The sequence below is a fragment of the Manis pentadactyla genome, chromosome 5 (genome assembly GCF_030020395.1).
Source record: "Manis pentadactyla isolate mManPen7 chromosome 5, mManPen7.hap1, whole genome shotgun sequence".
NCBI lineage: Eukaryota > Metazoa > Chordata > Mammalia > Pholidota > Manidae > Manis > Manis pentadactyla.
In genome coordinates this window covers 152,508,685-152,531,576 of record NC_080023.1, presented here as the reverse complement: position 1 = coordinate 152,531,576, position 22,892 = coordinate 152,508,685, and positions in this window count along the sequence as shown.

Genomic DNA, 22,892 nt, shown 5'->3' with positions numbered 1-22,892 from the left:
CCCCAAGTTTTCATTACGCTGAGGTAAATACCCAAGTGGAGGACTGCTAGGTCCTATGGCAAGTATATGTTTAAAAGAAACTGACAAACCATGTCCCAGAGTGACTGTGCCATTTTGTATTCCCACCAGCCATGAGATTTTCATTTGCTCCATATCCTCACCAGCAATTGGTGCTGTCAGGAATTTTTATTTCAGCAATTCTTATTAGTGTTCAGTGATGCAATTGTTTTTAAAATTCACAGAATTAAAGTATGTCATAAATTATTTGTGTAATTAAAACAAAACACAAATGCATAAAAGGAAGATAAAAATAAATAATTCAAGCTATAAAAAGCCTCCTATAAATTATAGAAGCTCTAAAAAGAGTATCAAAATTAACCTTATGAAAGTAGAAGATATAAAGAGCTCACACGCCTCAACAAACAAAAAACAAATAACCCAATTAAAAAATGGGCAGAGGAACTGAACAGACAGTTCTCCAAAAAAGAAATACAGATGGCCAACAGACACATGAAAAGATGCTCCACATCGCTAATTATCAGAGAAATGCAAATTAAAACTACAATGAGGTATCACCTCACACCAGTAAGGATGGCTGCCATCCAAAAGACAAACAACAACAAATGTTGGCGAGGCTGTGGAGAAAGGGGAACCCTCCTACACTGCTGGTGGGAATGTAAGTTAGTTCAACCATTGTGGAAAGCAGTATGGAGGTACATCAAAATGCTCAAAACAGACCTACCATTTGACCCAGGAATTGCACTCCTAGGAATTTACCCTAAAAACACAGCAATCAAGTTTGAGAGACAGATGCACCCCTATGTTTATCGCAGCACTATTTACAATAGCCAAGAATTGGAAGCAACCTAAATGTCCATCGATAGATGAATGGATAAAGAAGATGTGGTACATATACACAATGGAATACTACTCAGCCATAAGAAAAGGGCAAATCCAATCATTTGCAGCAACATGGATGGAGCTGGAGGGTATTATGCTCAGTGAAACAAGCCAAGCGGAGAAAGAGAAATACCAAATGATTTCACTTATCTGTGGAATATAAGAACAAAGGAAAAACTGAAGGAACAAAACAGCACCAGAATCACAGAACTCAAGAATGGACTAACAGGTACCAAAGGGAAAGGGACTGGGGAGGATGGGTGGGTAGGGAGGGATAAGTGGGGGAGAAGTAGGGAGGTATTAAGATTAACATGCATGGGGGGGTAGGAGAAAAGGGAGGGCTGTACAACACAGAGAAGGCAAGTAGTGATTCTACAACATTTTGCTATGCTGATGGACAGTGACTGTAAAGGGGTTTATAGGGGAGACCTGGTATAGGGGAGAGCCTAGTAAACATAATATTCGTCATGTAAGTGTAGATTAGTGATAGCAAAAAAAAAAAAGGGGGGCAGTTCCTGTGTGGTAACCTCCAACGAGTTCTACACAAGGGTATAAAGGGCACATAAAAGTGTAGGCAAAGGGTCTGTTTGTGTTTATACAGAGGATCAAAGCCTAATTGGGCTACCCCGAAAATGAACTAAGATACGATATGAAAGAGAACTTCCAACATCAGCACTCTCTGGAAGACTCATGCCAGAAGATGATCATCAAAAAACCCCAACAACGATCCACGCACTGCTACAGCTGTAGATGCACTCATCCCACCAGCTCCTGGACTTGCCATGGGAATGAGGAAGGAGATATCTAAGCTGGCCTGTGCATACAGTAAAACAACAAATTTGACTGGATCTATACTGTTGGAACTCAACCAAGAATTAGGAGAAGTGCAAATTGTAGCGCTCCAAAATCTTACAACTACAGACTATTTACTGTTAAAAGAACATATGGGATGTGAACATTCCCCAGGAATGGGTTGTTTTAATTTGTCTGATTTCTCTCAGACTGTTCAAGTTCAGTTGGACAATATCCACCATATCATAGATAAGTTTTCACAAATGCCTAAGGTGCCTAACTGGTTTTCTTGGTTTCACTGGAGATGGCTGGTTTTTACAGGTATGCTTTGGTTATGTAACTATACTCCTATTATGTTAATGTGTGTGCGCAATTTAATTAGTAGTTTAAAACCTATACATGCTGAAGTTACTCTACAAGAAGATATGTCAAAGAAATAATCAATCTTCCCATGTTTTCTTCCGCCTGCTACTTCTATAGCTTTTCTTCTTCCTTCCTAATTACAACCCTTAAATAGAATTCGTGCCTCATATCAAATTTACCGAGTATCATAATTCTTCCAAGTGGTAAAGATACCTCAAGACAAATGCTGGGCATAGAAGCCACAGGGCATAAATATGCAAAGAAGTAAAAAGCTAACCTTTTCAAACAGTAAGGCTTCTCTCTCACTTACCAACTTTACATTTCCCTGTATGGCCCCGGAAGATGACTGGTTAGCCAGAGACGGGTAAGATTCCTCAAGGGAGGAACAACCTAACACAGGCACAGTCGCAGGGGGGCCATCAGGTGAGAAATTGGGGATCAACAGAGGTGAGGCTTAGAATCTCACCCCCCCTGTTCTGAGAGAAATCTTCTGCATACGTGGATGTTTTATTGCCCTGGTCTAGCTTGGATTAACACATAGTCTACAGGCACACACCTGATCATCTACATTTGCTCTCTTACAACACTAAACTATGTTTTCTACCTTTATCTTGTATCTACCTACCACTTCAGCATTTTATTAAAAATAATAATAATAAAGAGAGAAATGTGGTATCCACATATAAATCAAGTATAAAAACCAAATGAGTATTCATATTTGAACTGACTGTTTAGAGTTCATAATGCATGAGCAAAACCGAAAGTTTCTGTGATGACTGCCCTTGTACTGTTCACTATGTAACTTATTCACTATGTAAGAATTTGTTCTCCATGTAAGAACTTGTTTGTTATGCCTCAGAAGATTGGAGACTGACGAAAATTAGGCTTGGGGTGTATTAATGATTGTGCATTGAGCATTGACTCCCCTATACAGAATTTTATTGTTGTTAACAACCATTTGATCAATAAATATGAGAGATGCCCTCACAAAAACAAAATAAATAAATAAATAAATAAATAAATAAATAAATAAATAAATAAATAAAAGGACAGACTTCCAATGGTAAAATAAATAAGTAACCGGGATGTAATGTATAGCATAAGGAATATAGTCAAGATATTGTAACAGCTTGGTAGGGTGATAGCTGGAACCTAGAATTATGTATATAAATGTTCTACCACTGTGTTGTACACTTGAAACTAATGTAATGTAATACTGTGCGTCAACTACCCTTCAATAAAAAATAATTATTTAAAAAAAAAAAAAAAAGAAAGTAGAAGAAAAGCATATACACAAGAATAGTTTGCTACTCCCCCAAATTCCTCCCTAAAGCAAACAGCAAGCAGGATAGTGTAAGGGCAAATATAAATTAAAAATAAGAGCCTAATTCTCCCTGTTGAATATAAGGGAAGAAATTAATCCTCTCGCTCCCTTTTCTTAGAGCATTTATTTTAGAAAACTTGTAAGTCATCTTCTTTTAAACGTCTGTAAATCTTTTTTTAATGTAAGTAGACCTCTTTACTGCTTTACAACCCAGGATCGCCTTTCTCAAAGATCTGGGAACCACCGCTTTGAAATGCAATCCTCAAGGAGGAGGCCACCCCATCTCCCAGTGTCTGTGGGTAGGTAGGGGCCTATCAGGGTAGGTTATCAGCATGTTCCGCTGGCAGAACTACCGCCTGTTACAAGGATATGCGGAGTTTTGTGTTTCCTTTGGATGAAGCCAGTCAGCAAACACAGGTGGCCACTCCAAAGATCAGGTAACTTCAGGATGAACTATGTGTGACAAATGGTACTTTCAGGTCCTCTTACTTGAGGGCTAGTTATTGTTTCTTTTGAGAACATGTATGTAGTGGGTCATATCTGCTTAGCTATATAAATGGGTAAGATTTCTTTCCTTGCAATCTTTGGCAGATTGTGATGCACAACACATTCTAGTTTCATGCTTAGGCAGTGGTAAAACTATTTTCTTTCTCTTCTCCCTGTGGACAGGTTTTTCTGGATTGAGAGATTTTATTTTTAGTTATAGTCCCCTCAACAAGAGCAACATACACACATACACACGCACACACAAATGACATCACCCACGAAACTAGGTGTGAGGGAACTCCCATCACCAGAGAAAATGAGGGGGACAAAGCAAAAGAGGAGTGCACCACAGTAAGAACACTAACAAGTGGCCCAGCAAGCAGAATATCCTGCCTTGAATGCAAGATTAAACCAGTGTTTCTCAAAATGTGGTCTCCAAAAGGGAACCCGTGTGCACCGTTGGTGGGAGCATAAACTTATGCAGCCACTACTAAAAGCAGTTTGGAGGTTTCTCAAAAACCTAAAAATAGAAATACCATAGGACCCAGCAATTCCACTTCTGGTTATTTACATGAAAAAACCAAAAACACTAATTCAAAAAGATGCGTGCTCCCCCTATGTTTATTGCAGCATCATTTACATCAGCCAAGATACGGAGACCAAGATACGGAGACAACTGAAGTGTCCATTGATAGATAAATGTATAAAGAAAATGTGGTGTATATATACAATAGAATATTATTTGGACCTAAAAAAGAATGAAATATTGCCATTAGCAACAATATGGATAGACCATGAGGGCACTATGCTAAGTGAAATAAGTCAGAGAAAAATGAGTACCATATGATTTCACTGACATGCGGAATCTAAAAAACAACAACAAAAACAAACTCAAAGATACAGAGAACAGACTGGTGGTTGTGGGGTGGGGGTGCAGAGTTGGGAGCTGGGGAATGGGTGAAATAAGTGAAGAGGATCAAAAGGAACAAACTTCCCGTTATAAAATAAATAATGACGAGATGTAATGTACCACATGGTGACTGTAGCTAATATACTGTATTGCGTATTTGAAAGTTGCTAAGAGAGTAAATCTTAATAGTCTCATCACAAGAAAAAGGAGATTCTGTAACTATAAAGGGTGGTGGGTGTAAGCTAAGCATACTGTGGCAGTACACACGGATGTCTATCACCACAACGCACACCGGGAGCTGATAACCGTCTGTCCAGTCACACCTGAATACACTACAGGGGCCCCAGGCCGGCAGCACCAATCCCTGTGACCGCTGCAGAAACGGAGTCTCTCAGGCACCCCCGGGGCCCAGCGAGCCCCGAGCCCGGGGTAGGGACCCGACTGTCTGTGCTTTAACCAGTCTTCTGGGTGACGTCAGCGACTGCTAGAGCTTGAGAGCCCCTGGACGAGGCAGGGAACCAAGAACCACCAGTGAAGCCTGGCACGTCCGTACAGGTGCGTGCATGGAAGGGATGGACAGGGAACTACCGTCCTGAGCTGCTCACTCGAGAGCAGCACCAAATAAACACCCGTTACAGAGACAGTTCTTCAGAACGGCCAAGGGAGAAACCCAGCAGACCCTAGTCATCCTCACGGTTTCACTAATGAAAGTCTTAAAAACCACCATTTAAAGTCTCTGGAGATAAAAAAGGAAACAAAATTTAAATAATAAAGTCTCTGGAAATTAACCTAAGGGCAAGCAACAAATCGAAAAGTATTCAAGAAAATCTACTAAATCTCAGTAAGTTATGGGAGTCTGTGGCACAGCAAACATAAGGGTGCCTATGTCTTTTCAAAACAATGATCTTGGTTTCTTTGAGGAAATTCTTTGAAGTAGAATTACTGGGTCTTAACGGTATTTCTCTTTTTAGTTTTTTTGAGGAACCTCCATATTGCTTTCCAAAGTGGCTGCACCAGTTTACATTCCCACCAACAGCGCAGGAGGGTTCCTTCTCTCCACATACTCCCCAACACTTGTTGTTTCTTGTCTTTTGGGTAGTGGCCATTCTGACTGGTGTGATAGCTTACTATGGTTTTGATTTACATTTCCCTGATTAGCAATGTGGAGCATCTTTTCATGTGCTTATCAGCCATCTGAATTTCTTCTTTGGAAAAATGTCTATTCAGATCCTCTGCCCAATTTTAGATTGGGTTATTTTTCTTATGTTGTTGAGTCATATGAGTTCTTTATATATTTGGTTGTTAATCCATTATCAAATATGTCATTTATGAATATATTCTTCCATACTGTAGGTTGATTTTTTGTTTTGTTGATAGTTTCCTTTGCTGTACAGAAGCTTTTTAGTTTGATGTAGTACCACTTATTCCTTTTTGCTTTTGTTTCCCTTGCCCAGGTAGATGTATCCAGAAAAAAATTGCTCATGCTTACATTCAAGATATTTTTGCCTATGTTTTCTTCTAAGAGTTTTATGGTTTTATGTCTTATATTTAAGTCTTCAATCCATTTCAAGTTTCTTTTTTGTATGGGATTAGACAGTAATCCAGTTTTATTCTCTTGCATGTACCTGTCCAGTTTTCTCAACACCATTTATTGAAGAGACTGTCTTTTCTCCATTGTATATTCATGGCTCCTTTATCATGCAGTATTTCAGATTAAGTATTTTTTAATGTTTTTAAAAACTTGTTCACTACTAGTCTTATGTGTATGCATATGCACATGTGTGTATCGTTTTCTAATATTTAGGTTTTGGATATTTAATTATATTGGGACTTCTATTTGAGCGGTCTTCTTTACAACTACAATTTTATAGAGTACCTTTAGATAATCCATCTCTCTTTTTCAAACAGCATCTACCAGTTCCCTACTAGAAGAATGATACAATTTGTTGTATTTTTTTCTCTTCCCTTTCCACCACCATCCAATATAAGTCAACACAATTATTTTTTATCAATGTTATCTCTATATTGCCAAATATGTTTATGTTTTTATTACTTGATTTTTCAGCCTTGATTATTCTTTGAATTGCACATATTAAAGATGAGGCAATCAATAAAAGTCAATCTCTCTGCCATCTTTTCTCCCTAATTCCCCTTCTTTTTTATTTAAGGCTGTGAAGTTTCCACTTCCTATCTCTTAGGATTTTTACCTTTGAAACCCACCCACCATTCCACATGAAGGAGCCTAAATAAAGAGGAACCAAGAACCTGACCCTCATGTCCACTGAGTTTCCAACTGACAGCATCAACTTGGCAGCCACATGCGTGAGCCATTTTGGAAGTGAATCCTCCAGCCCTAGTTGACATGCCCCAGTTGATACCATATGGAACAGAGATGAGCCTCCCCTGCTGAACCCTGCCCAAACTGCAGATTCATGAGCTAAATGAAGGACTGTTGTTATTTAAGCCACTAAACTAAGTCTTTACATAACAACAGGTAACTGGAAAAGTAAGTAGCACTTGAAGCTCTTTCCAAACCAGGGATTTAGAGAGCCCAGACCAAGCTAAGAGAAGTGGTTCCATGCTAAATGGCATGCCAAGATAAACAATTCAATCTATTCCCATCTGCAGGGAACTTATTATTCCAACTCAATTAGTTAGCTGGTATTAACTAATACAAGGAGCCCAGGCTGGTCTACTATGCATCTAAGGTTTGGGTGATTTCACTGGTGATTTCGTCTCACATGACTCACGGTTTTCATATTGTTGTTTTCAGCTTAATTGCCCACTTCGCATGAATAAGACTACATCCACGTGTGTGGAGGCTTATGCCCTTTAGCCTCCCTGAACCACTCCACACCTGTTCCAGAAAGTAGTTGTGGGAGCATGGAGGTAAGTCCTGGAAATTTTGGAATGGTTGCTGACTCCTCTAGGGCATAGGTTACTGCACAAACAAGAAAAGGTCATTTATACAGATTAGGAGAACATCCCAGAAGGGATATAGTGACCACTCTGGGAAATGTCATATTTAGTCATAAGGGTTGAGCAATTAATAGCTGTTATTCCTACTGCTGGGCATGAATATAGCATGGAAACAAAGTCCACATCTAGGTCGAACTAATTGAGGGATATGTTGCATTACTCCCCAAAAAGATAATAAAATAAACTGCTAAGTGACCTAATGAAGAATATAAAAGATAAGTGACTGTGAACTTGAAGTGCCAGCACTATTAAAATTAGAGGAAGAACACATTTCCCTACTTAGAGAAACTAAGGACTTAGAGAACCACACACTTTCCCTTCAAAGAGGTCATGATGGGACTCTCTTGTCCCCTCCCAGCGTGAGCCAGGAGCTCTTTCCTCTTACTTTATCTCTAAATAAAAGCCTCTCACTTGCTCTCCTAAAAAAAAAGAGGTCATGGCTACCACAGGACAGTAACAAAGAAACCCACCAGAAAGAGCTGGCCAGAGCTGACCCATAGAAGAGGCCAGTGGGTGGAGAGACAGTTGCCTGAGGGAGCAGTCAGGGCTGCTGCTGAAACGCCCACCAGGTGGGAGGAGCATCACCTGAGAGCGGGGCAAGAGCTGGTAAATGGAAAACTGAATTCAGAAAGGCAGTGGTGTTCTGCCATTACCATCCTGCAGTGTTCTTCTAACACCCCATATTCATGAAACCTAACACTAGGCCAGCTGGCAAAAGAGGCATGTTTCCAAGATCTAGATCCAGTAACAGAAAGCAGGGCCAAAAAAGGTAGATTTGGAGCTGAGAAAGAATTGGTACTCAGCTCTTCTACATGCTGAGGATAGCGGAGAAGAAGGATCCAAGAATGACTTCATCCCACCACCAAAACACCCCCTTTCTTCTTGTGGGTTAAATAATAAATATTCCTGTGGTTTAAGCCACTATTAGTTGAGTTTCCTGTTTCTTACACCCTAACATATTCCTAATTGAAACAGGAAGACTGCTGGGATGGATATCTTTAGTGAGCTGCCCATCCAGTGAATGAGTCTCTGCTGTATGTTGCCACTCAGGTCCAGGTGCTTTAGCAAGGATCCTTGGCAGGATCTCAGGCCCCTGAACTAGCATATCGAGGACCGCAAAGTAGGAAAATGACCGTGTCACATCTGGGCCAATGCACAGCTCTTTATGATCTCCCCTTTATCAGTCACTGCTGCTCTTTACTTTGACATGCAGAGTTCATCTCCTTGCAGGGCCAACCACACAACAGCCCTCAGCCCTCCTAGTCACCCAGGATCAGACTGAACAGAGGGAAGGGGACTTTTCTGCTTTCCTTTACACCATTGGCCCTCTTGTTCTTGGTTCCTCCTCTGTGTTGGGCAGAGGAGGGAAAAAAGGAAATGGGATTCACTGTGCTCTTCTGCTGTGACTTCTCAAAGAAGTATCACTGTGATGGTGACAACATAAAGACAGCCTAACTCTGATGCTAATGGAGGGGTCAGGAGAAAACCTCTCTCCCCAGGGCCTCTGAACACCTTTAAAGACATCTCTTTTTACCTGTGGGTGCTCCATCTCCCAAGGATAAGCTAGTCTCATCTCTATGTTATCTGTTCGTTTAACAACAATACCTAATATTATTGCTATGCACTAAACCAGCAGTTCTTTAAGGATAGTTTGGGAATTGTTGAGGGTTACAGAAACACTTTCAAGGGGTCCATGAGATCAAAAGTATTTTCATTAGAACACTAAGACATTATTGTGTATACACACACACACCCCACACACACACTGGAATACTACTCTGCCATAAAAAAGAATGAAATGCCATACACAACAGTATGGATGGACCTAGAGGGTATTACACTAATTGAAATAGGTGAGACAGAGAAAGACAAATACCACATGATTGCACTTATATGTGAGATCTAAAAATAAAAACACATGAACAAACAAAACAAAACAGAAGCAGACTCAGACACAGGAAACAAACTATTGGTTACTAGAGTACGGAGGGGTTGGGCTGCAGGAAAATAGATGAAGGAGATTAAGTGGTACATACTTGCAGTTATAAAATAAATAAGTCATGGATATGCAATGTACAGCATAGGGAATATAGTCAATATATTATAATAATTTTGTACAATGACAGATGGTAACTAGACTTATTGTTGTGATCATTTCATAATATATAAAATATCAAATCACTATGATATACATCTGAAACCAATAGGATATTGCATGTCAATTATACTTATAAAAAAAGACATTATTTACCATTTCACTCTCATTCCCTCCCAACACAGCTCTCCAGAGGCTGCACTGTATGTGATGTCACAACTGACTATAATGCAGGTGTAGATATGGGGATCCAGCTCTCTTCTACTTAGACAGGTTTTAAAGAGATTTGAGAAAATGTAAAATCATGCCATTTTCCTCACTAAACAGAAATAATTTATAGAGGATCATGCTGCCTGGGGAATGCAGGGATAAACTCAGGAGCAAGAAGCCCCTTTTCACCAAGGACTGACTCTGGAACTGTATTAGGAGCTGCTAGATTCAATCATCATTGGACAGTGCCCTGTAAAGAACTCTCAACTGACCAAGCAAGAGCTGCTTGCCTTGTGCATGGCAGTTCCAAGGTGAATGGATAACATCTTGTTTGGAAGCCTCCACTGTGATGGTAAAAGGCATAAATAAATCAGTTCAGTGAACTGAACTGCATGCTGTTTTTCTAGCAGTGATGGAGGAATTCAACAGTGGCTTTAAAAAAATGAAAAAAAAACTATGTTTGTTTTTTTACTAACTCATGGGCAGTGGCCAATGGCTACTCAGGGAGGGGAGAGTAGCTGGTGGGAAGTTTAATCAATCACCAATAGCCAATGATTTAATCAATCATGCCTCTATAATGAAACCTCCATAAGAGCCTAAAATAACTGGATTCAGAGAGCTTCTGGTCTGGTGAACACGTGGAGGAGTGGGGAGACTGGTGCACCCAAAGACAGCATGGATGCTCCATACCCCTTCCCCATCCTTTGCTCTCTGCATCTCTTCTATCTGGCTTTTTCTGAGTTACATCTTTTAATAGTAAACCAGTACTCTAGTAAGTAAAAAAATTAAAGTAAAATCATAAAAAATAGAAAGAGACAAGTAAGCACAGTATCTGACCTAAGACTAGAATCTAAACTGGAGGAGGAAAAAATACTATAAAAATAGTTGGAAAAAAATGCTGTTAAGTCATTTAACAAAGTGGAATATCAATGACAGATTAGAGTGGTATTATGGTAAATTTATGAAGTTGGTAACTATACCATCATTATATAAAAGAATATCCCTATTCTTAGGGAATTATGAGAGAGAAAGAAGCAAATGATAAAACCAAAGAGATAAAATGTTAACAATAGATGACTAAGAAAAGGATATAGGGGTGTTCCTTGTACAATTTGTATTTTGCAACTTACTATATGCTTTAAATTATTTCCAAGCAAGATTTTTAACAGGTTGGAGAAACTGAGGTGGCTCAGATGAATAATGAGATACAATGGACTGTGTGTGCTCTACAGAAACAAGGGAGAAAGAAGTGTCACTACTGCTTCATGAGTGAGAGATCAAAAGGCTATTAATTTGTGGAAGAATACAAAAGCCTTTGGTTACAGGTTTACCAAGGGCATGAAGGAGACTGCACATACTTTAGGATTATAATTTAGGATATTTAATTGAAGAAATAACAGAATCAAAGAGATACTTATGGATATGAGCAACTGCTAAAGTCTTACGTCATTTTTTTTCCAAGTCATGGTTCTTTCTAATCATGCAAAAGGGCAATGCTAGAGCTCCTTTATCTAGTTGGCTCACATCAGGACTTACGGAATCATTCCCTTAAATTACAGGCACTACATTAGAAAGGATTTAGGAAAACTATAACTTAGACACAAGAGAAGAGCCTGAATTATAAATAGACTCAAAAGCAGTCCACAAAAAAAAAAAAAAAAAAAAAAACATTCCTTGAAAGGAATGTGGAGTTAACAAACTTCCTACTTTCCAAAACCCTGAAACTCTAAGAGAAAAAAGCAAAATTTGGGGATAAGGGTATTCATATTGAAACACAAACAAAAATAATTTTCCTACAGACATGTCTTCTCTTTTTCTAATCATGAATGACACATAAACTTGTCCTAAAAACTCGAGACATTATATTTAGACATATAAACAGTTCTTTTTCAAAGATTAAATTATACTAGATGTATATTGTGTAATCTATATTTTTACATTTTATTACCATTTTTAATGGCTGCATGGTGTCCTATTATTTCTATACTCAATTGCATCCATGTTTTACCATCCTTTAGTCTTCTTTTGGTTTTCTGCTATTGTAAACAATGTCGAGATAAACCTCTTTGTGTACTTGTTCAATTATTTCCATTAGATAAAGGTCCAAGGAATAGAGTTTCTGAGTCAAACTCTGGGACAAAAGAACGGCACACACTTTGAAATAGTTCCCAATAGTGAGAGGACTGCTAAAGGAGCAAGGATTACACAGAGCTTGCTGCTCAGGAGAAAGGGCAGGTGGACAAAATCATCCCAGCACACACAGCCCTATTACAGGAACTTTCAGGAGCTTCAACACAGCGCTGAGGCCCTGCACTGTGATATGCAGCCTGTTGTTCCTTCCTCCCATCTGGCACCAGTAGGCAAACCTGCTGCCCCTGCCATCACACCAGGCCAGGTGGGGGGTGGCCCCGCATATGGCAGCTACAGGGGCATAACACAAAGCCTCCTCCACTGGCCCTGGCAGTGGAGGCAGGCCCCACAGCCAGGAAGCAGGAAAGAGCTCTTTCTTCCTGGTAGACACTGGCGCCGCTCACCTAAGACCCCTGCCATCACTTCAGGTGCTGGGCAGCTCCAGCAAGTAGAGCTTCTGGGCATTAGAGGGTGCCACCTACACAAAGTTACTATTCCACAGAAATTACTAGAATGGAATGGCAAAAAAATTTGTACAAGCAAAAATTCAAATGCCAGAAAGAGGACTAAGTAAAACTGAAATCACCAATCTTCTTTTTTTTTTTTTGTAGATAATTATTTTTTATTGAAGGGTAGTTTACACACAGTATTACATTACATTAGTTTCAGGTGTACAACACAGTGATTCAACATTTATATACATGATAATTCTAGGTACCAGCTATCGCCATACCAAGTTGTTACAATATTTTGACTATATTCCTTATGCTATACATTACATCCCGGTTACTTATTTATTTTACAATTGGAAGTGTGTACTTTTTTGTTGTTGTTGTTGTTGTTGTTGTGAGGGCATCTCTCATATTTATTGATCAAATGGTTGTTAACAACAATAAAATTCTGTATAGGGGAGTCAATGCTCAATGCACAATCATTAATCCACCCCAAGCCTAATTTTCATCAGTCTCCAATCTTCTGAAGCATAACGAACAAGTTCTTACATGGAGAACAAATTCTTACATAGTGAATAAGTTACATGGTGAACAGTACAAAAGCAGTCATCACAGAAACTTTCGGTTTTGCTCATGCATTATGAACTCTAAACAGTCAGTTCAAATATGAATACTCATTTGGTTTTTATACTTGATTTATATGTGGATACCACATTTCTCTCTTTATTATTATTATTTTTAATAAAATGCTGAAGTGGTAGGTAGATACAAGATAAATGTAGAAAACATAGTTTAGTGTTGTAAGAGAGCAAATGTAGATGATCAGGTGTGTGCCTGTAGACTATGTGTTAATCCAAGCTAGACAAGGGCAATAAAAGATCCATATATGCAGAAGATTTCTCTCAGAAGAGGGGGGTGAGGTTCTAAGCCTCACCTCTGTTGATCCCCAATTTCTCACCTGATGGCCCCCCTGCGACTGTGCCTGTCTTAGGTTGTTCCTCCCTTGAGGAATCTTACCCGTCTCTGGCTAACCAGTCATCTTCCGGGGCCATACAGGGAAATGTAAAGCTGGTAAGTGAGAGAGAAGCCTTATTGTTTGAAAAGGTCACCTTTTTACTTCTTTGCATATTTATGCCCTGTGGCTTCTATGCCCAGCATTTGTCTTGAGGTATCTTTACCACTTGGAAGAATTATGATACTCGGTAAATTTGATATGAGGCACGAATTCTATTTAAGGGTTGTAATTAGAAAGGAAGAAGAAAAACTATAGAAGTAGCAGGCGGAAGAAAACATGGGAAGATTGATTATTTCTTTGACATCTTCTTGTAGAGTAACTTCGGCATGTACAGGTTTTAAACTACTAATTAAATTGCGCACACACATTAACATAATAGGAGTATAGTTACATAACCAAAGCATACCTGTAATTACCAGCCATCTCCAGTGAAACCAAGAAAACCAGTTAGGCACCTTAGGCATTTGTGAAAACTTATCTATGATATGGTGGATATTGTCCAACTGAACTTGAACAGTCTGAGAGAAATCAGACAAATTAAAACAACCCATTCCTGGGGACTGTTCACATCCCATATGTTCTTTTAACAGTAAATAGTCTGTACTTGTAAGATTTTGGAGCACTACAATTTGGACTTCTCCTAATTCTTGGTTGAGTTCCAACAGTATAGATCCAGTCAAATTTGTTGTTTTACTGTATGCACAGGCCAGTTTAGATATCTCCTTCTTCATTCCCATGGCAAGTCCAGGAACTGGTGGGATGAGTGCATCTACAGCTGTAGCAGTGCATGGATCTTTGTTGGGGTTTCTTGATGATCATCTTCTGGCATGAGTCTTCCAGAGACTGCTGATGTTGGAAGTTCTCTTTCATATCGTATCTTAGTTCATTTTTGGGGTAGCCCAATTGGGCTTTGATCCTCTGTATAAAAACACAAACAGACCCTTTGCCTACACTTTTATATGCCCTTTATACCCTTGGTAGGACTCATTGGAGGTCTCCACACAGGAACTGCCTTTTTTTTTTGGTATCATTAATCTACACTTACATGACGAATATTATGTTTACTAGGCTATCCCCTATACCAGGTCCCCCCTATAAACCCCTTTACAGTCACTGTCTATCAGCATAGCAAATGTTGTAGAATCACTACTTGCCTTCTCTGTGTTGTACAGCCCTCCCCTTTCTCCCACCCCACCATGCATGCTAATCTTAATACCCCCTTCTTCTCCCCCCCCTTATCCCTCCCTACCCACCCATCCTCCCCAGTCCCTTTCCCTTTGGTACCTGTTAGTCCATTCTTGAGTTCTGTGATTCTGCTGCTGTTTTGTTCCTTCAGTTTTTCCTTTGTTCTTATATTCCACAGATGAGTGAAATCATTTGGTATTTCTCTTTCTCCACTTGGCTTGTTTCACTGAGCATAATACCCTCCAGCTCCATCCATGTTGCTGCAAATGGTAGGATTTGCCCTTTTCTTATGGCTGAGTAGTATTCTATTGTGTATATGTACCACATCTTCTTTATTCATTCATCTATCGATGGACATTTAGGTTGCTTCCAATTCTTGGCTATTGTAAATAGTGCTGCGATAAACATAGGGGTGCACTGGTCTTTCTCATACTTAATTGCTGCATTCTTAGGGTAAATTCCTAGGAGTGCAATTCCTGGGACAAATGGTAAGTCTGTTTTGAGCATTTTGATGTACCTCCATACTGCTTTCTACAACGGTTGAACTAATTTACATTCCCACCAACAGTATAGGAGGGCTCCCCTTTCTCCACAGCCTTCCAACATTTGTTGTTGTTTGTCTTTTGGATGGCAGCCATCCTTACTGGTGTGAGGTGATACCTCATTGTAGTTTTAATTTGCATTTCTCTGATAATTAGCAATGTGGAGCATCTTTTCATGTGTCTGTTGGCCATCTGTATCTCTGTTTTGGAGAACTGTCTGTTCAGTTCCTCTGCCCATTTTTAATTGGGTTATTTGTTTTTTGTTTGTTGAGGCGTGTGACATCTTTATATGTTCTGGACGTCCAGCCTTTATTGGATGTGTCATTTTCAAATATATTCTCCCATACTGTAGGGTTCCTTTTTATTCTATTGATGGTGTCTTTTGCTGTACAGAAGCTTTTCAGCTTAATATAGTCCCACTTACTCATTTTTGCTGTTGTTTTCCTTGCCCAGGGAGATATGTTCAAGAAGAGGTCACTCATGTTTATGTCTAAGAGGTTTTTGCCTATGTTTTCTTCCAAGAGTTTAATGCTTTCATGACTTACATTCAGGTCTTTGATCCATTTTGAGTTTACTTTTGTATATGGGGTTAGACAATGGTCCAGTTTCATTCTCCTACATGTAGCTGTCCAGTTTTGCCAGCACCATCTGTTGAAGAGACTGTCATTTCGCCATTGTATGTCCATGGCTCCTTTATCAAATATTAATTGACCATATATGTCTGGGTTAATGTCTGGATTGTCTAGTCTGTTCCATTGGTCTGTGGCTCTGTTCTTGTGCCAGTACCAAATTGTCTTGATTACTATGGCTTTATAGTAGAGCTTGAAGTTGGGGAGTGAGATCCCCCCTACTTTATTCTTCTTTCTCAGGATTGCTTTGGCTATTCGGGGTCTTTGGTGTTTCCATATGAATTTTTGAATTATTTGTTCCAGTTCATTGAAGAATGTTGCTGGTAGTTTCATAGGGATTGCATCAAATCTGTATATTGCTTTGGGCAGGATGGCCATTTTGACGATATTAATTCTTCCTAGCCACGAGCATGGGATGAGTTTCCATCTGTTAGTGTCCCCTTTAATTTCTCTTAAGAGTGACTTGTAGTTTTCAGAGTATAAGTCTTTCACTTCTTTGGTTAGGTTTATTCCTAGGTATTTTATTTTTTTTGATGCAATTGTGAATGGAGTTGTTTTCCTGATTTCTCTTTCTGTTGGTTCATTGTTAGTGTATAGGAAAGCCACAGATTTCTGTGTGTTGATTTTATATCCTGCAACTTTGCTGTATTCTGATATCAGTTCTAGCAGTTTTGGGGTGGAGTCTTTAGGATTTTTTATGTACAGTATCATGTCATCTGCAAATAGTGACAGTTTAACTTCTTCTTTACCAATCTGGATTCCTTGTATTTCTTTGTTTTGTCTGATTGCCATGGCTAGGACCTCCAGTACTAAGTTAAATAACAGTGGAGAGAGTGGGCATCCCTGTCTAGTTCCCGATCTCAGAGGAAATGCTTTCAGCTTCTCGCTGTTCAATATAATGTTGGCTGTGGGTTTATCATAGTTGGCCTTTATTATGTTGAGGTACTTGCCCCCTATTCCCATTTTGCTGAGAGTTTTTATCATGAATGGATGTTGAACTTTGTCAAATGCTTTTTCAGCATCTATGGAGATGATCATGTGGTTTTTGTCTTTCTTTTTGTTGATGTGGTGCATGATGTTGATGGACTTTCGAATGTTGTACCATCTTTGCATCCCTGGGATGAATCCCACTTGGTCATGGTGTATGATCCTTTTGATGTATTTTTGAATTCGGTTTGCTAATATTTTGTTGAGTATTTTTGCATCTACGTTCATCAGGGATATTGGTCTGTAGTTTTCTTTTTTGGTGGGGTCTTTGCCTGGTTTTGGTATTAGGGTGATGTTAGCTTCATAGAATGAGTTTGGGAGTATCCCCTCCTCCTCTATTTTTTGGAAAACTTTAAGGAGAATGGGTATTATGTCTTCCCTGTATGTCTGATAAAATTCCGAGGTAAATCCATCTGGCCCGGGGTTTTGTTCTTTGGTAGTTTTTTGATTACCGCTTCAATTTCGTTGCTGGTAATTGGTCTGTTTAGATTTTCTGTTTCTTTCTGGGTCAGTCTTGGAAGGTTGTATTTTTCTAGGAAGTTGTCCATTTCTCCTAGGTTTCCCAGCTTGTTAGCATATAGGTTTTCATAGTAGTCTCTAATAATTCTTTGTATTTCTGCGGGATCTGTTGTGATTTTTCCTTTCTCATTTCTGATACTGTTGATTTGTGTTGACTCTCTTTTCCTCTTAATAAGTCTGGCTAGAGGCTTATCTATTTTGTTTATTTTCTCGAAGAACCAGCTCTTGGTTTCATTGATTTTTGCTATTGTTTTATTCTTCTCAATTTTATTTATTTCTTCTCTGATCTTTATTATGTCCCTCCTTCTGCTGACCTTAGGCCTCATTTGTTCTTCTTTTTCCAATTTTGATAGTTGTGACATTAGACCGTTCATTTGGGATTGCTCTTCCTTTTTTAAATATGCTTGGAGTGCTATATACTTTCCTCTTAAGACTGCTTTTGCTGCGTCCCACAGAAGTTGGGGCTTAGTGTTGTTGTTGTCCTTTGTTTCCATATATTGCTGGATCTCCATTTTGATTTGGTCATTGATCCATTGATTATTTAGGAGCGTGTTGTTAAGCCTCCATGTGTTTGTGAGCCTTTTTGCTTTCTTTGTACAATTTATTTCTAGTTTTATGCCTTTGTGGTCTGAAAAGTTGGTTGGTAGAATTTCAATCTTTTGGAATTTACTGAGGCTCTTTTTGTGGCCTAGTATGTGGTCTATTCTGAGAATGTTCCATGTGCACTTGAGAAGAATGTATATCCCGCTGCTTTTGGATGTAGAGTTCTATAGATGTCTATTAGGTCCATCTGCTCTACTGTGTTGTTCAGTGCTTCTGTGTCCTTACTTATTTTCTGCCCGGTGGATCTATCCTTTGGGGTGAATGGTGTGTTGAAGTCTCCTAGAATGAATGCATTGCAGTCTATTTCCTCCTTTAGTTCTGTTAGTATTTGTTTCACATATGCTGGTGCTCCTGTGTTGGGTGCATATATATTTAGAATGGTTATATCCTCTTGTTGGACTGAGCCCTTTATCATTATGTAGTGTCCTTCTTTATCTCTTGTTACTTTCTTTGTTTTGAAGTCTATTTTGTCTGATATTAGTACTGCAACCCCTGCTTTCCTCTCGCTATTGTTTGCCTGAAATATGTTTTCCACCCCTTGACTTTTAGTCTGTACATGTCTTTGGGTTTGAGGTGAGTTTCTTGTAAGCAGCATATAGATGGGTCTTGCTTTTTTATCCATTCTGTTACTCTGTGTCTTTTGATTGGTGCATTCAGTCCATTTACATTTAGGGTGACTATTGAAAGATATGTACTTATTGCCATTGCAGGCTTTAAATTCGTGGTTACCAAACGTTCAAGGTTGGCCTCTTTAGTATCTTACTGCCTAACTTAGCTCGCTTATTGAACTGTTATATACACTGTCTGGAGATTCTTTTATTCTCTCCCTTCTTATTCCTCCTCCTCGATTCTTCATATGTTGGGTGTTTTGTTCTGTGCTCTTTCTAGGAGTGCTCCCATCTAGAGTAGTCCCTGTAAGATGTCCTGTAGAGGTGGTTTGTGGGAAGCAAATTCCCTCAGCTTTTGTTTGCCTGGGAATTGTTTAATCCCACCATCATATTTGAATGATAGTCGTGCTGGATAAAGTATCCTTGGTTCACCGCCCTTCTGTTTCATTGTGTTAAATATTTCATGCCATTCTCTTCTGGCCTGTAAGGTTTCTGTCGAGAAGTCTGATGTTAGCCTGATTGGTTTTCCTTTATAGGTGACCTTTTTCTCTCTAGCTGCCTTTAAAACTCTTTCCTTGTCCTTGATCTTTGCCATTTTAATTATTATGTGTCTTGGTGTTGTCCTCCTTGGATCCTTTCTGTTGGGGGTTCTGTGTATTTCCATGGTCTGTTCGATTATTTCCTCCCCCAGTTTGGGGAAGTTTTCAGCAATTATTTCTTCTAAGATACTTTCCATCTCTTTTCCTCTCTCTTTTTCTTCTGGTACCCCTATAATACGGATATTGTTCCTTTTGGATTGGTCACACAGTTCTCTTAACATTGTTTCATTCCTGTAGATCCTTTTATCTCTCTCTATGTCAGCTTCTATGCGTTCCTGTTCTCTTTTCCATCAATGGTTTCAATTCCATCAATGGCCTCTTGCATCCTATCCATTCTGCTTATAAACCCTTCCAGAGTTTGTTTAATTTCTGTAATCTCCTTTCTGGCTTCTGTGATCTCCCTCCAGCCTTCATCCCATATCTCTTGTGTATTTCTCTGCATCTTTGTCAGCATGTTTATGATTCTTATTTTGAATTCATTGTCAGGAAGACTGATTAGGTCTTTCTCCTTCTCTGGTGTTGTCTCTGTGATCTTTGTCTGCCTGTAGTTTTGCCTTTTCATGGTGATAGGAATAGTTTGCAGAGCTGGAACGAGTGACGGCTGGAAGAACTTCCCTTCTTGTTGGTTTGTGGCCCTCCTCTCCTGGGATAACAGCGACCTCTAGTGGCTTGTGCTGGGTTGCTGCACGCAGACAGGGCTTCTGCTTCCTGCCTGGCTGCTATGGGGTTTATCTCCGCTGTTGCTGTGGGCATGGCCTGGCTCGGGCAGCTGCTCCAAAATGGTGGAGTCGCGTTGGAGGGGGAGCAGCCTGGAGGCTATTTATCTCCGTAAGGGGCCTCCGAGCTCCCTGCAGCCCAGGGGTTTAGCATGCCCAGAGATCCCCGGATTCTCTACCTCTGGATTAAGTGTCCCGCCCTGCCCCTTTCAGACTTCCAAAAAGCACCCGCCAAAACAATGACCACAAAAAAAAAAAAAATTTTTTTTAATTAAAAAAATAAAAAAGCAAAAATAAAAATAAAAAATGGCCACTCGTTTTTCTTTATTCTCCGGCACCAACCTCAGGCATCTGCTCACCGGTCTTGCTGCCTTGTTTCCCTAGTATTGGGGTCCCTATCCCTTTAAGACTTCCAAAAAGTGCTCGCCAAAACAAAACAGAAAAAAAAATGGCCGCTCACTTTTCTTATGTCCTCCAGCACCAGGCCTCTGGTACCTGCTCACTGTTCTTGCTGCCCTGTTTCCCTAGTATCCAGGGCCCACCGCGCATGCACTGTGTCTGCGCTCTGGCCCGGATGGCTGGGGCTGGGTGTTCAGCAGTCCTGGGCTACTTCTCCCTCCTGCTCTGCCTACTCTTCTCCCGCCGGGAGCTTGGGGGAGGGGCGCTCGGGTCCCGCGGGGCCAGGGCTTGTATCTTACTCCCTTTATGAGGCACTGGGTTCTCGCAGGTGTGGATGTGGTCTGGATGTTGTCCTGTGTCCTCTGGTTTTATTCTAGGAAGAGTTGTCTTTGTTATATTTTCATAGATATATGTGGTTTTGGGAGGAGATTTCTGCTGCTCTACTCACACCGCCATCTTGGCTCCAATCTACCACCAATCTTCTTAATAAATACTTCAAAATAAAAACATAAACATGCCAGAAAAAACTATTCAAGACCTCAGAGAGGACTTCAAAAAAGAGACAGAAACTTTAAAAAATACAGTATCTGAAATGAAACATACAATGGAGGGACCTTAACATTAAGTATGATGTTAGCTGTTGGTTTGTCATATATGGCCTTTATTATGTTGAGGTACTTGCCCTCTGTACCCATTTTGTTGACAGTTTTTATCATGAGTGGATGTTGAATTTTGTCAAATGCTTTTTCAGCATCTATGGAGAGAATCATGTGATTTTTGTCCTTTTTGTTGATGTGGTGTATGATGTTGATAGATTTTTTAATACTGTACCATCCTGGCATCCCTGGAATAAATCCTACTTGATCATGATGGATGATCTTTTTGATCTATTTTTGAATTCGGTTTGCTAATATTTTGTTGACTATTTTTGCATCTATGTTCATCTGGGATATTGTTCTGTAATTTTCTTTTTTTGTGGTGTCTTTGCCTGGTTTTGGTATTAGAGTGATGCTGATCTCACAGAACAAGCTTGGAAGTATTTCCTCCTCTTCTACTTTTTGGAAAACTTTAAGGATGGCTACTGGATGTTCTCTAAATGTTTGATAAAATTCAGTGGTGAAGCCATTGGGTCTAAGGGTTTTGTTCTTAGGTAGTTTTTTGACTACCAATGCAATTTCATTGCTGGTAATTGGTCTGTTCAGATTTTCTGTTTCTTCCAGGGTCAGTCTTGGAAGGTTGTATTTTTCTAGAAAGTTCACCATTTCTTCTAGGTTTTCCAGTTTATTAGCATATAATTTTTCATAGTATTCTCTAATAATTCTTTGTATTTCTGTGGTGTCTGTAGTGATTTTTCCTGTCTCATTTCTGATTCTGTTTATGTGTGTAGACTCTCTATTTTTCTTGATAAGTCTGGCTAGGGAGTTAACTATTTTGTTTATTTTCTCAAAGAACCAACTCCTGGTTTCATTGATTCTTTTTATTGTTCTACTCTGCTCAATTTTACTTATTTCTGCTCTGATCTTTATTATATCCCTCCTTCTACTGACTTTGGGATTTATTTGTTCTTCTCTTTCTAGTTTCATTAATTATGAGTTTAGACTGTTCATTTGGGATTATTCTTCTTTCTTGAGGTAAGCCTGTATTGCAATATACCTCCCTCTTAGAATGGCCTTCGCTGTGTCCCACAGATACTGGGGAGTTGAGTTGCTGTTTTCATCTGTCTCCATATACTGTTTGATCTCTGTATTTATTTGGTCATTGATCCACTGATTATTTAAGAGCATGTTGTTAAGCCTCCATGTGTTTGTGGGATTTTTATTTTCTTTGCATAATTTATTTCTAGTTTCATACCTTTGTGGTCTTAAAGCTGGTTGGTAGAATTTCAATTTACAGAGGCTCTTTTTGTGGCCTAGTATATGATCTACTCTTGAAAATGTTTCATGTACACTTGAGAAGAATGTGTATTCTGCTTTTTGGTGGGGTGTTCTGTAGATGTGTGCTAGGTCCGTCTGTTCTAATGTGTTGTTCAGTGCCTCTGTCTCCTAACTTATCTTCTGTCTGGTTGATCTGTCCTTTGGAGTGAGTGGAGTGTTGAGGTCTCCTAAAATGAATGCATTGCATTCTATTTCCCCCTTCAATTCTGGTAGTATTTGTTTCACATATGTAGGTGCTCCTGTGTTGGATGCATAGATATTTATAATGGTTATATTCTCCTGTTGGACTGACCCCTTTATCATATGTAATGTCCTTCTTTGTCTCTTGTTACTGTCTCTGTTTTGAAGTCTATTTTGTCTGATACAAGTAATGCAACTCTTGCTTTTTTCTCCCTATTATTCGCATGAAATATTCTTTTCCATCCCTTCACTTTTAGTCTGTGTATGTCTTTGGGTTTGAAGTGAATCTCCTGTAGGCAGCATATAGATGGGTCTTATTTTTTTAAATTCATTCT